General features: G+C 38.8%; 1 protein-coding gene across 20 annotated transcripts in view; it reads left to right on the top strand.

Moving 5' to 3' along the window:
- DENND1A (DENN domain containing 1A) overlaps positions 1-12,925 on the top strand; it is a 501,269-nt gene that overhangs the window by 328,112 nt on the left and 160,232 nt on the right. The gene's annotated exons all lie outside the window — the stretch shown is intronic.

The following is a 12,925-nucleotide window of genomic DNA, read 5'->3' as shown; positions in this document are numbered from 1 at the left end:
ACCCATGCTTGAAATTTTATTAAAAGAGGCCTTTGTTCTGCTTCTAGCCATGGTGGAATAATTGGAACTGGCTTTATCCTCCCACTATTAACAACTAGAACTCTGGACAGATATAAAAACAACAGTTTTCACATGTTGGACAACAGGCAATTCAGGACATTGAACTGAAACAAGTGAAGGGAGGCCTACCATCTCCCCTGGCTTTTTGCGTTGAGACATTTCTGGACCGTGGTGCCACGAGGTGGGGGGTCCCCAGCAAAGCACAACAGTCTTGCTGAGTTGAAGGGTCAGAGATCTGAGGGAGAGGTGGTTTACATTTGTGGGTCAGAGTACCAGACTGGAAGCCACTCATCAAAAGAGCTCCAGAAATTGAAATCAGGTCCTCTTGACTAATGTGCTGAAGACTGGGCCTGCCCATGTGTAGGGTGGAGCTCCCACAGAGTAGGAGACATTCAAATTCTGACCAACCAGAGTAAGGAGATCTTGTTGATCACTCGGAGCAATTGTTGGAGACCACAGGAGGCCATGCCTTGGGAGTACTCTGAGTTGGCTCTAGAGTAAAGATAATTTTAGCCTTGCCCTCACAAAGCTTAACAGCAAGCTTTGAGGAGCTTAAGAGAGGGCTTCGGGAATGCTGGCAACATGCTGGGGGGGTGGTGTTGTTGTTTAATACCAGTTACTGGTATTGGGCAAGAATTCATCAAGCTGAACACCAATGTTATGTGTACTTTATGTTTGTAAACTTCAGTGAAAGTTTTAAGCAAAACTATTTCTTTAAAAAGAAAAGGCCTGGTATGCAAGAAATTCAACTTTCTGTCAAAATAAACTTCAACCCTCTTTAAAAGAAGACAAATAGAGGTGCCTGGCTGACTCAGTCAGTGGAGCATGTGACTCTTAATATCGGGGTTGTGAGTTTGAGCCCCACACTGGGTGTAGAAATCACTTTAAAAAATTAAAAATCTTAAAAAATAAAAAAGACAATAAAATCCACACCCAACAGTATAACATTCACAGTATCTGCCATCCTATTGTAAAGGTACAAGAAACGTTGAGAATTAGAAAAATGTAACCCATAGCCAAGAGAAAAACTAGTTAATAGAAACAAGCTTGGAAATGAGAGATATGGTGGAATTAGCAAAGACCTTAAGATATAAAGATTATAAATATGCTCATGAATTTAGAGGAAGACCTGAACTAAATGAGAAGAGAAACAGAAAATATAAAAAGACTGAAAAGGAACATGTAGACGTGGAAAATATCATACCTGGAATGAGTATTTCACTAAGGTTTAAGTGGATATTAGACACCGCCACATAAAAGATGAGGGAACCTGAAAAACATAGCAATGAAAATTAGCCAGTATGAAGCAGAGAAAGAGAAAAGACAGGAAAAGGTTAATGGGACCTCAAGGACCCATAGCACAGTATCAAGAGGACTAAGACACTTATCATCCTAGAAGGAGAAGAAAGTAGGGAAAGACAGAAAAAATTATTTAAAGATTATAGCTTTTTTTTTTTTTTTTTACTTTTGATGAAAATTGTAAAGTCAGAGTCCTGAGAAGCTCAACAAACCACAAGCATAGTAGATCCAAACAAAACCACACAAAAGCCCAAAATGATAATTACTCAAAACCAGTGATAAATAGAAAGGCTTAAAATTAGCTGGAGAAAAAAGACACATTATATAAAAGAAAGAAGTAATGACGGAAGACTAATTATAAGAAGCTGCGTAAGCTAGGAGATAATGGAATGACATTTTAAAAGTAATGAAGGAACATTTTTGTCAGCCTATAAATCTATGTCCTTCAATAGGATGAAAATATCCTTCAAGAAGGAAGGCAAAATTAAGACCTATTCAGAGAAAAAAAGTGCAGACACTACAAGAAATGTTAAAGGAAGTTCTTCAGAAGAAAAATGGGAGGGAAGAGTGCCAGCAATAGTTAGTATGTAGGTAAATATAACAGACTTCTGTTCTCATTTTTAGTTTCTACAGAAGACAACTGAGTATTTAAAGTAAAAATAATACCAATGTATTATGTGTTGTAACATGGGTAGAAGTAAAATATACGGCAACAGTAGCAGAGGACAGGGTGGGGATGGAGAAAGGAAGTACACTGTTTAAAGATTCTTAAATTCTATGTAAACTGATATAACATTATTTGAAGGTAGACTATTAAGTTAAAGATGTATACTGTAACTCTTAGAGGGGCCACTAAGGGGGAAAAAAACATGTAGCTAATAAGCCAACATTAAAAATCCAAAATATTTGGGGGGGAGGGGGGAGGATAAAGGAACCAAACACAGATGGAACAAATGGGTAAATCTATCATCCTGCTAACTTTCCTAACTATATTGATTATTACATTAAACATATATTGTCTAAATACTCTTAATTAAAGGAGAGTAATAAATTACATAAATAATCAGGACCCAGTTGTATGCTGTCCACAAGAATTTCATTTTAAAGAGTCAGGTAGATGAAAAGTAAAAGGATGGAAAAGATACACAGTGCAAATGCCAACCAAAAGAGAGTGGATGGGGGATGAGAGGCAAATCTTCCTCATAGAGGAATTCCAAATAATATCTGTAGATATTCGCCTCTCTAGGAGAAGGAGCTTAATCCCGCTCACCCCTCTCCTGCAACACACACACACACACACACACACATGAGTGTGGGCTGGACTTAGTGACTCATTTCCAAGAAACGGAGTAGGGAAAGGGAAAAAGTGTAACTTAGGCGGACAAATGTCAAACACTACTTCAAGCGATTAACATCACTGGTGATGTCGTGTGGATATCACGTGACCTTGATACGATGAGGATACATGACCTCTCTGGTATTCTTTCCAAAAACCCAGTCAAATAATGACAAAAACTTCTGTTAAACTCAAATTGAGGGACATTCTATAACATACCTGCTGAGTACTTCTCAAAACTGTCAGGGTCCTAAAAAAAAAAAAAAAACATAGGAAAGACTGAGGCACAAGCTGAACACAAGGTGGAATTCTGGACTGGATACTGGGATAGGAAAAGGACATTAATGGAAAAATCAGTGAAATCACAATAATGTTTGGAATTGAGTTAATAATGTGCCAGCATTGGCTTCTCAGTTTTGACAAATGTACTGTGATAATATAAGACCTACTCGGTGAAACTGAAACCAGAGTGTGGAGTATATGGGCACTCTCGTAGTATCTTTGCAACTTTTCTGGAAGTCTAAAACTATTCCAAAATAAATAGGATATTTTTTAAAAAGGAAAGAGAAAAGCAAATAAGGGAATGATTATAAAGAACTTGATGCCTATAACTTTTGATAAATTAGGTAAAATAAACCTTCTTGGAAATACACAAATTACAGAAAGTTACACGATAAGAAAAATAGCACTATTTCTATTAAGTAAATTTGAATTTGTAATTAAAACTCCCACAGAGAAAATTCCAGTTCCAGATAGTTTCATTAATTCTATCATGCACTTAAGAACAGATAGCATCTTACGCTAACTTTTTGAGAAAATAAAGGGGGGGAAAAAAAAGAAAATAAAGGGGAAAGGAACACTTCCCTACTTACTTTATGAGGTTAGCATTACTCTGACATGAAAACCAAATGAAGAATTTATAAGAAAAGAAAACTACTGGCCAATATACCTCATAAATATAGATGTAAAAATCTTTAATAAAATATTAACAATACATGGTGACCAAATGAATATAGATTGGCCAAATATTTGAAAATCAATCAATCTAGTTTACCATATCAACAGACTAAAAAAGAAAAACGGTATCAAAACATACCGACAAATTATTTTAGGAAAAACTCAGCACCCATCATGATTAAGAGATCCTCACAAACTAGGTATCCCCGTTGTGATCAAGAGCATCTAGAAAAAACCTACAGCTAACATCTTACTTAATGGTGAAAGAATAGAATGCTCTTCCTCTCAGAATGAGAACCAAAAAAAGGATATCTGCTCTTCCCATTTCTGTCCGGCATTGACTGGTCTTTCTAACCAGTTCGCTAAGACAAGGAAAAGAAAAACCCTAAATATTAGAAAGGAGGAAGTAAAACTGTCTTCATTCAGACATGATCCATGTATATGGGAAATCCTAAGGAGTCTCATAAATGAGTTTAGCAAGCATGCAGGATAAGGTCAGTATATAAGACAAATACATTTCTATATAATAGTAATAAGCAGTTGGAAAATGAAAAATTTAAAGTGCCACTAAAAATAGCATACAAAACACAAAATATTTAGGAATAAATTTAACAAAATATATGTAAAATTTGTATACCAAAAGCTATAAAATATTTCTGAGAAAAAATTTAAAAGACCTAAACAAATGGAGAGATATTCCATGTTTTGGATTGGAAGACTCAACATTTTAAAGATGTTAATTTTCCCTGAATTGATCTATAGATTCAATATATTCCCAACCCAAATTCCAGATGGCTTAAAAAGAAAAAAAAAAACAACTTGACAAGCTAATTCTGAAATGTATATGAATATGCGACAGATCTGGAATAGCCGAAACACTGTTGAAAAAGAACAAAGTTGTAGGACTTACATCACCTACTTTCAAGACTTACTATGCAGTTATAATAAATGTAGCTTGTACAGATATATAGTTCAATAGAACACAACAAATATTTCAGAATTAGACCCACATGTAAATGGCCAGTGGATCTCCAACAAATACGCTAAAGTAATTCAGTAGAGAAATGATAGGGTTTTGTTTTTTTTTTTTTAACAGATGCTACCACAACAAAGTGAATCTCGACTTTTACCTCATGTAAATATTAGCTCAAAATGGATTATGGACTGAAACCCAGAAGCAAAAACTATAAGTAGAAGAAAATAGAGAAGAAAATCTTCATGAACTTGGGATAGGCAAAGATTTCTCAGATAAGACACAAAAAGCACACATCATAAAAGAAAAAGTGATCAATTAAACCTCATAAAAATAAAAGCTTATCTTTTTCAAAAGGCACCATTGAAAAAATGAAGAAGCAAGCCATAGACTGAAATATTCTCCATACGTATATATGAAAAAGGGTTTTTTCCCAGAATATACAAAGAACCCTCAAACTCAATAATAAGGAGACAGTCCGATTAAAAAGTAGCGAAAGATTGAAGAGACACTTAGCGGTAAAAGATATTCAAATGGCCAGTGCACACAACCCTTGAAGGAGCAGATTAGTAACACAATGAGCATACCGCCATATACCCACTGGTATGACCAAAATAAAATGACTGCATTTCTTATAAATGTGTATCTTAAACCTATGTTTACTCTCTGACAAAGTATTTCACTCCTGGGTATTCACCCAAGAAAATTAAAACTTACGTGCACACAAATACATGTATGTAAATGTCTTTAAGCAGCTTTTTTCATAATCACCAAAAACTGGAAATAACCCAAGTGTCCTTCAACTGGTGAATGTATAAACAAAGGAATACTACTCAGCAATAGAAAGAAACAATTGATCTGTTCAACAACATGGGTGAATCTGAACTATCTCACACTGAGCAAAAGAAGCCAGACATAAGAGAATATACTATATGATTTCATTTATGTAAGATTCTAGAAGAGAGAAAGCTGTTCTGTGGTGGATGAAGGCAGATCAGCAGTTTCCTTGGGCTGGAATGGGGAGGACGGGGACTGACTGACAGGGGCACCAAGGAACATTTTGGGGTGAAAGAAGCATTCTGTTTCTTGATTGTGGTGGTGGTCACACAGGTGGCATACATTTGTCAAAACTCCTCAAACTGTGTTTTGTATGCATTCTGTCATATATCCGTTATGACTCAAGGTAATTTTTAAAAAGAAGAGGACTTGGAAATGAATTTTAAAAAGGAGCCTCCAATATTGAGTAGCTTTCAGAATAGCACTGTTGATTTTCATGTGATTTATGAACATGGGTAAAGGGGTAACTTTAGACATAGGGTGGTTCTGGCTTTCTACTAGGTACCTAGACAGATGGACAAGGCTAATACTGTTGTATTTTGTTGGGTTCCATGAGACTTACAGATATAACATTTCTTTTTTCTTTTTCTTTTTCTTTTTTTTTTTTTTTGCAGGCTCCCCGTGGAGCAGGGAGCCCGATGTGGGACTCGATCCCAGGACACTGGGATCATGACCTGAGCCGAAGGCAGATGCTTAACGACTGAGCCACCCAGGCGTCCCCAGATACAACATTTCTTACTGACAATATTGTATTGTTCCCCAGCTGTGGATTTTGGAGGAGGAATGTTGCAAGAATAGTCCATTTCTTATTGATCTCCATGCCTGCTTATAGACTTCATGTTTATCTCAAGGCCACCAGGGTGCAGAGAACAAAAACATAATGTCCCCTCCCTCCACAGCCTTTTAACTAAGCACTCTTCACCTATTTCTTCCCTAAATTTTAAATAACATCTCTTGTTCCTTCAAGAGTATTAAGTGTAGGGGCACCTGGGTGGCTCAGTCGATTAAGCATCCTACTCTTGATTTCAGCTCAGCTCATGATCTCAGGGTCGTGAGATCAAACTTTGCATCAGGCTCCGTGTTGGGCATGGAGCCTGCTTGAGATTCTCTCTCTCTCTCCCTCCCTCTCTGCTTCTACTCCTCCTTAAAAAAAATTATTATAATAAATAAATAAATAAATAAATTGTTAAAAAAAAAAAAAAAAGAGTACCAGGGCACCTGGGTGGCTCAGATGGTTAAGCGTCTGCTTTCGGCTCAGGTCGTGATCCCAGGTTCCTGGGATCGAGCCCCGCATCTGGCTCCCTGCTCTGTGGGGAGCCTGCTTCTCTCTCTCCTGCTCCCTCTGCTTGTGTTCCCTCTCTCGCTGTGTCTCTCTCTGTCAAGCAAATAAAAAAAAATCTTTATATAAAAAAGAATGAGTATTAAATGTAAGCTGCTTAGCCAGTACATAGATTGTAGGGCTTTTAAAAAGCTTGATAAAAGGGAGTTCAAACTCTTCCAGGCTTCCAGTGATGTGGACATACCACATTTTATTACTGGAGAACAAGATTTCCCATGGCTCAGTTAGAGTCCTTTTTAATATTCGTTGGCCTGGAATTTGCAGGCTTTTGTGTATGCACATATATGTGGAAGCCTTTACTGTCCGCTTACTTTTTACTTCATGCTTTCTATAGCCTGAGTGGTGCTCTTTTATAATACACTTTCTTATATGAGGATATATGTAATGGGACATTAAAGTGTATTCTTTTTTGACCGAGTAATTTGACTTTAAGGTTTTTTCTTTCTGGCAAATACTTCTAAATGGAGAAAGTCACCTAACCAAATAGCATTGTTTATGTTAATGTTAGCTGAAGTTGGAAGCAACCTTAATATCCAAAATTAAGGGGAGTAATTAAGGTAATCTAACCTATTGCTATTCAGTGGCATGTACCCTACAGTCATTAAAAATGATGGTTATGAAGATTATGGGCAACACAGGAAATGCCAAAGATACAATTTAGTGAAGAAAGCAGAATATTAAGTGATATATCCACCATGAGAATAAGGAAGAAAAACAGCCAGATACCCAGAAGTAAAAGATTTTTAAAATACCTTCCAAATTGCCAACAGTAGTGTATTAAGATAGTAACGTCAAGGGTTAGCATTTTTTCTCCTATTTTCCAAATTTTCCATAATATGACTATTACCAGTTTTATGATGGAAAAATCATCTTTCCTCGTCTCATCTGAAACACTGGAATGTTTTGGCTTTGGGCTTCATGGTTTGTAGGTCTTCAGGTGTCTACCTGTCACCAGTCACTCATCCCTCATGCTTTTAAGTAATTGTCTGTAGGTCTCTGTTCTGTGTTGGCCACTCTCCATGATAGTGTCCACTCCATAACTTGTAAATTTGATGCAGAGAGAGAGAAGGAGCATCGTGATCCAGTGGGGCCTTGCCCTGAGTGTGTGTATATGATTTGTCAACAATCAAGTATTTTATGGGAGTTTATGGGACTTCATTAAAGATGCTGGAGCAGGAGCACTGTGGGACATCAGAAGAGACCTCAGCAATAAACCGCAGCTCCAAGCTTTGGAATGCAGTAAATGTTTAAGAGACTTCCTTCCTTTCATTACTGAATTTTACTTTACTTTTATACCAGTAAAGAGTTGTGTTTTATTGGTTGAAGTTTCTTGATTCCGTTTCCCCAGGTCTCTTTAAAAGCTACATTTTATCTTTGAGGATGTTTGGCTCGTGGTGGAGGAAATGCTGCCAGCGAATTCAATTAACTGGCAGAGCTCACAGATACTGTACACGGATTTCTTTTTTTCTTCTTTTTCACAACTGCTACGTAAACACAGCTGGGTTTAATATTTGTCGTAACAAAGATTTAACTTGAATCATTTCACTCCGGGTAATTAATGCTTGGAATCTCGGCTACTTTTTCGTTCGTCCGCTTGTAATCCTCTGCATTTCTTTACTCTGGCTATCTAGATAATGATGTGTGCTCCTCTAGGTCTTTGCCCTGCCTTAAAACTGCTTAATATTTGGCCGTTCCCACTAGAGAGCAGATGCTTTTCTTTGCAAGAATTGAATTTCTGTCAGCTCTTTTATGCATCATGTGTTTGGAACTGTAAGTGGATCAAGTTGTTCATCACAGCAGGGACACTGTGAAACACATCTATTATACACACTTCCCACCCCCCCCCTTCCTGTTTTTTTCTCCCTCGAGGAGGTAGAGATGCCCAGATCCCATTGGGAGATATCTCACTCTGTGCGGATGTATCCATGTGATCCACCATGGATCCAGCCTGGCTGCATCCCTAAGCATGGAAATCTATATCCATTCAGCCCAGGATTGTTGCTGAGACAAATCCCGCTCTTATCTTTGTAAACACCACGCACTTCATTAACTCCCAAATACACACCGAGTTTGGGTCACTAAATAAACCCACCAGGCTTAGCATAATGAGTGACATTTCAGTAATTGATGCCCTAGAAAATGTTAATTGTGAGTCCATTATTCTTTTTTATGCTACAATAATGGCTAGGGTGGTTTTGGCTTTGGAGTTGAGTTGTGTGGAAGAATAGTCACCATCTATTAGGCTCCTACTATGTGCCAGGCACTGTGCTAGAGGCTTTGAAAGTCTTGACATTTAATCTACATAACAATTCTGAAACAAATGTCTTGGAGGTGGGGGTACTTTCCCCCTTTTTTATGGATGAAGAGAAGAGGTTAAGTAGCTTGCCTAGAGGCCTCCAGCAAATAGCCAGCCTCTGAGGCAGAAGTTGAACCCAGACTAAAAATCAGCGTACTTTTGGGTGTTGTACTTTCATGCTCAGGGTTCGCTAGACATACATTCATCCGTTGGTTGGTTGATAACACTGATCCATTCCATATGTATATTACGAGCGGCCCCATTCCACGTGAAGTCTAAGGCCAGTTGGCTTTAGCCAACACCTCTCTATCCATCTAAATCTGAGCTGCTGGTGATATTTGGAGTTGTTTATTTAGTTTTGCTTTTTCTATCAGAGCTCGGTGTGAATGTAATCCAACAGCCCCAAGCAACCTACCGCGTTCTTACAGTTTTCATTTTGCGAGTTTCAATCCCTAGATTTAGCTTTGAGCTGATGGCTAAAAATTCCAAATCTGAGTAGTTTAGTTTGTCAACATTGCTTTGAAAAGCCGGAGTCTTGATGATGTTCCTGCTGTGATAAGCTCATCTTTTAGGTCTCAGATAGTGCTGCTGAGGGCAAAAGTGCATTTTGGTGCATTTTTAATAGATATCATTCAATTTGCAGGAGTCATTCTGGGACATTCACATTCTGACTGAAATACCACCGATCTATAGAATTAATTATAGTTAAATAGATAGGTGGCTTTTGCCCATGAAGAAAGTCATTAATCTCTTGATAAACATTTTTGGTTACGGTTAACTTTAGTCTTTCTGCAAATACTTTTCATTAGAACCAGGCATTAGTGTCCTGGTTCATTAGAAATAGACCAACCCCTTTTATTTTTGATTTGCAGTCCATTTTGTTGTTGAAAGATGTTGGCATTAAAAAAAAAAAAATTGGCGGAGATATGTTGTAAAAAAAACAAAACAAAACACGTATAACTTCCCTCTTGCAAGTGCATATCTGTTTTTTTTCAAAGGTAACTTACATTTGTATTTTGTGCCTTGTGTTTGCAAGAGAATGGTTCTTGGTTTATTCATGTTGACAACTGAAAAGCCTTAGACCTAATTAAAAGAATTTCCACGAGCACCTTTACTGAACCATTTCATTACGCGGCACTGCACAGATTGCATTGTGAAACATGGTGATAGTTTAAATCTGACCTTTAAACCTGAACTGCCAGAAGTATGGGGGAGAAAACCCTTCTTTGAAAATACTCCCCGGATATATATATGTATATATATATATATGTATATGTATGTATGTATATAGGCATACATGTATGCACATATTTGGTTAGAAATAATCCTTTTATTGAATGACCACCTAATAATATAAATACACATTTATTCTGAGCTCAGATCTTGCTTGTAGCCTCCTTGAGCTTGGGCAGAATTTTCAGCTGCATTAATTTTGTGTGTGTTTGTGTGTGTATGTGTGGTGTTTTAAAGCTAAATTGTTTTATAGGGAAAACAAAGACAATTTCACTTCCTCTGGGCAAAAAAAAAAAAGTGCTTGGAGGAAGAAGAGTATTACAAATAGGTAGAAAAATACAAAAGTTGTTGCTGCTGTGTTTCAGTTTAAAATGCGAGGTACTTGTTTTAAACACATGGGGAGGGGCTGGAGTGCTTTAGTGGGTGCAAGACTCCTCCTGAGCTTTGTTTGGCAGATAGTGGAAATGGGCCTTTTTGTTTTAAAATTGTACTTTTTTATTCCCAAGAATGTCATCCTAAGGACTTGATAGTTTGTTCTTAAGATGCTCAACAAAGCCATTATAGCATATAGTGAAGTAGCCATTCACATAATGAAAATTGATCCTTTTGTCCAACAAAAGCTGCTTAGATTGTAAGGCTTGCCTCTAACTTTCTGACTTAATGCTCAACCAGTGAGATGTCAGGAGAGACAGAGGGAGCAGAAACCTGGGCCCCTAGGGTCAGAGCCAGCTCCAGCTTGGAGCTCCACATAACTAGCACAGTCCCCACTCCCCCATGGAGAACCAGAATTTTTGAGGGGAAAATGGGATGCAGAAGAAGCAATTAAAGCCAACTGAGGTCAAGGTACAACCATGTTCTCAAGAAAGAAACAGAAAAGCAAGGAATGAAAGGAAGCAATAATGGAGATACATTAAGTTGGGGAAGAAATAAACCAGTATCAAGGACAGATCTAATTTGCTGGTTTTAAGAAATCCTGGCAGCAGTGAGAATCAAAGAAATAGCACAGACCTTGGGGTAAGACGGACTTGGGCTTGACTTTGGCCTCTGCCCTTCGCTGTACTAGCTGTGTGACGTGGGGCTGAGCCTCACTTTCCCTATCTGTAGAGTGGGGATAATCATGCCTGTCTAGCCCAGTTCTGAAATTTTAACACAGCTGGGTATGAAAACACCTGCCATGATGTTTGGTACCCAGTGTGGGGCGGGGGTGGGGGAGGGGTTGTGTGATAAATACTAATTCTTCCTCCTTTCTCCTAATGAATTCCTGGATTTCCCAGAAACTGTTACTGTGAAAGACAGTGGGGTGGGATTGCCTTCACATATCAAGACTTTTTGCTTCAAATGGGAGGCAAGAACTAAGGCATCGGTAGATACACTGCCATTTTTCGCTGCCAGTGTGAAAGTAGCAGAGGGAGTCAGTGTCTGTGTGTCCCTGGAAATGGGAAAACAAGGCAATAGTTTGTTCTCCCCTCTCCAGACCCAGACATTCCCCAGGAGATCTTATAACAAAGCCTTGATATCTAGCTTATTCAGGAAAGGAAGAATCACTGCCTTAGTCCTTACAGGCCATTTTTTAAGGGGGAAAGAAAGTGTGATTCTCTTGCCTCCTCCCAGCTGCTGCTGGGTGTTCTATTGGTCAAAACAACAAATCTTTTAACTTCATTTCGACACTGAGCAGTTAATGCAAGAAGTGGGGCCCCCTGAACAGTCTAACTTGAGTCAGACTGTTAAAAGAACTCTCTGCTTGAGGTGTTTTGCCAGCACTGAGGATGGTCCTAGTTCCTGCCTTCCTAGAACATACAGTGTAATAGAAAAGACACATTTACGGGATTGTTGCGACAGGCACCATTACATTTGCTCTGTGTCTCTGAAGGAGAGGTACCAGGAGAGTTTATGACAGGGAACCTTGGTCTATTCTGAGGGGTCAGGCCCAGGAAGTGATTCTGTTTGAGCCGAGACCTGAAGAGTGAGTAGTCATTGTCCAGTATGGTAGCCACTATTCACATGTGGCTGTTTAAATTTTAGTTGATTAAGATGGAATAACATAAAATAAAACATTCGGTTCCTCAGTCACACAAGGCACATTTCCAGCCCTCACTTGCAGCTGACAGCAGACGACACAGGTGATAAATTATGGACGGCACTGGGTTGTGGGCAAGGGGGTGATGGTGCTGGGAGCGCTCCAGAGGAGTAGGCCTACCAAAGGTCTTGGGGTGCGAGAGAGGCCAGTGTGACTGGGGCCCAGATAGCGTGGCTGACGCCGTGGAGGGGATGCAGGGCCTCGAATCTGAAGGAAGCTGAGGCCGGTCACTCGGGGCCTTGCAGGCCAGGCTAGGACTTTAGTCTCTTTCGTCCAAGCAGTGGGGAGGCTGCACAAAGATCCTAGCAATCAGAAGGGCACAAAACAGAAAGTGAAAGCATCCCTGCAGGGTCTGTGCTTTTCATGCTTGATCCATGGCTTTTTAGATTTTTAGTTCACGTATAAACTTATATAGATATGTGGTTTTTTTAAATGATTCATGCGGTATGTATTGCTCAGCAACTTGCATTTTTGCCCCCGTCTGGCAGTATTTTGTGGACATCTTTTCCTGTCAGGTG

This window comes from Mirounga angustirostris, unplaced genomic scaffold, assembly GCF_029215605.1.
Source record: "Mirounga angustirostris isolate CCGP_5_RB_7025 unplaced genomic scaffold, mMirAng1.0.hap1 SCAF_15, whole genome shotgun sequence".
NCBI classification, from domain to species: Eukaryota; Metazoa; Chordata; class Mammalia; order Carnivora; family Phocidae; genus Mirounga; species Mirounga angustirostris.
Note: the sequence above shows the minus strand (reverse complement) of the source record. Positions and strands in the feature narration are given on the sequence as shown.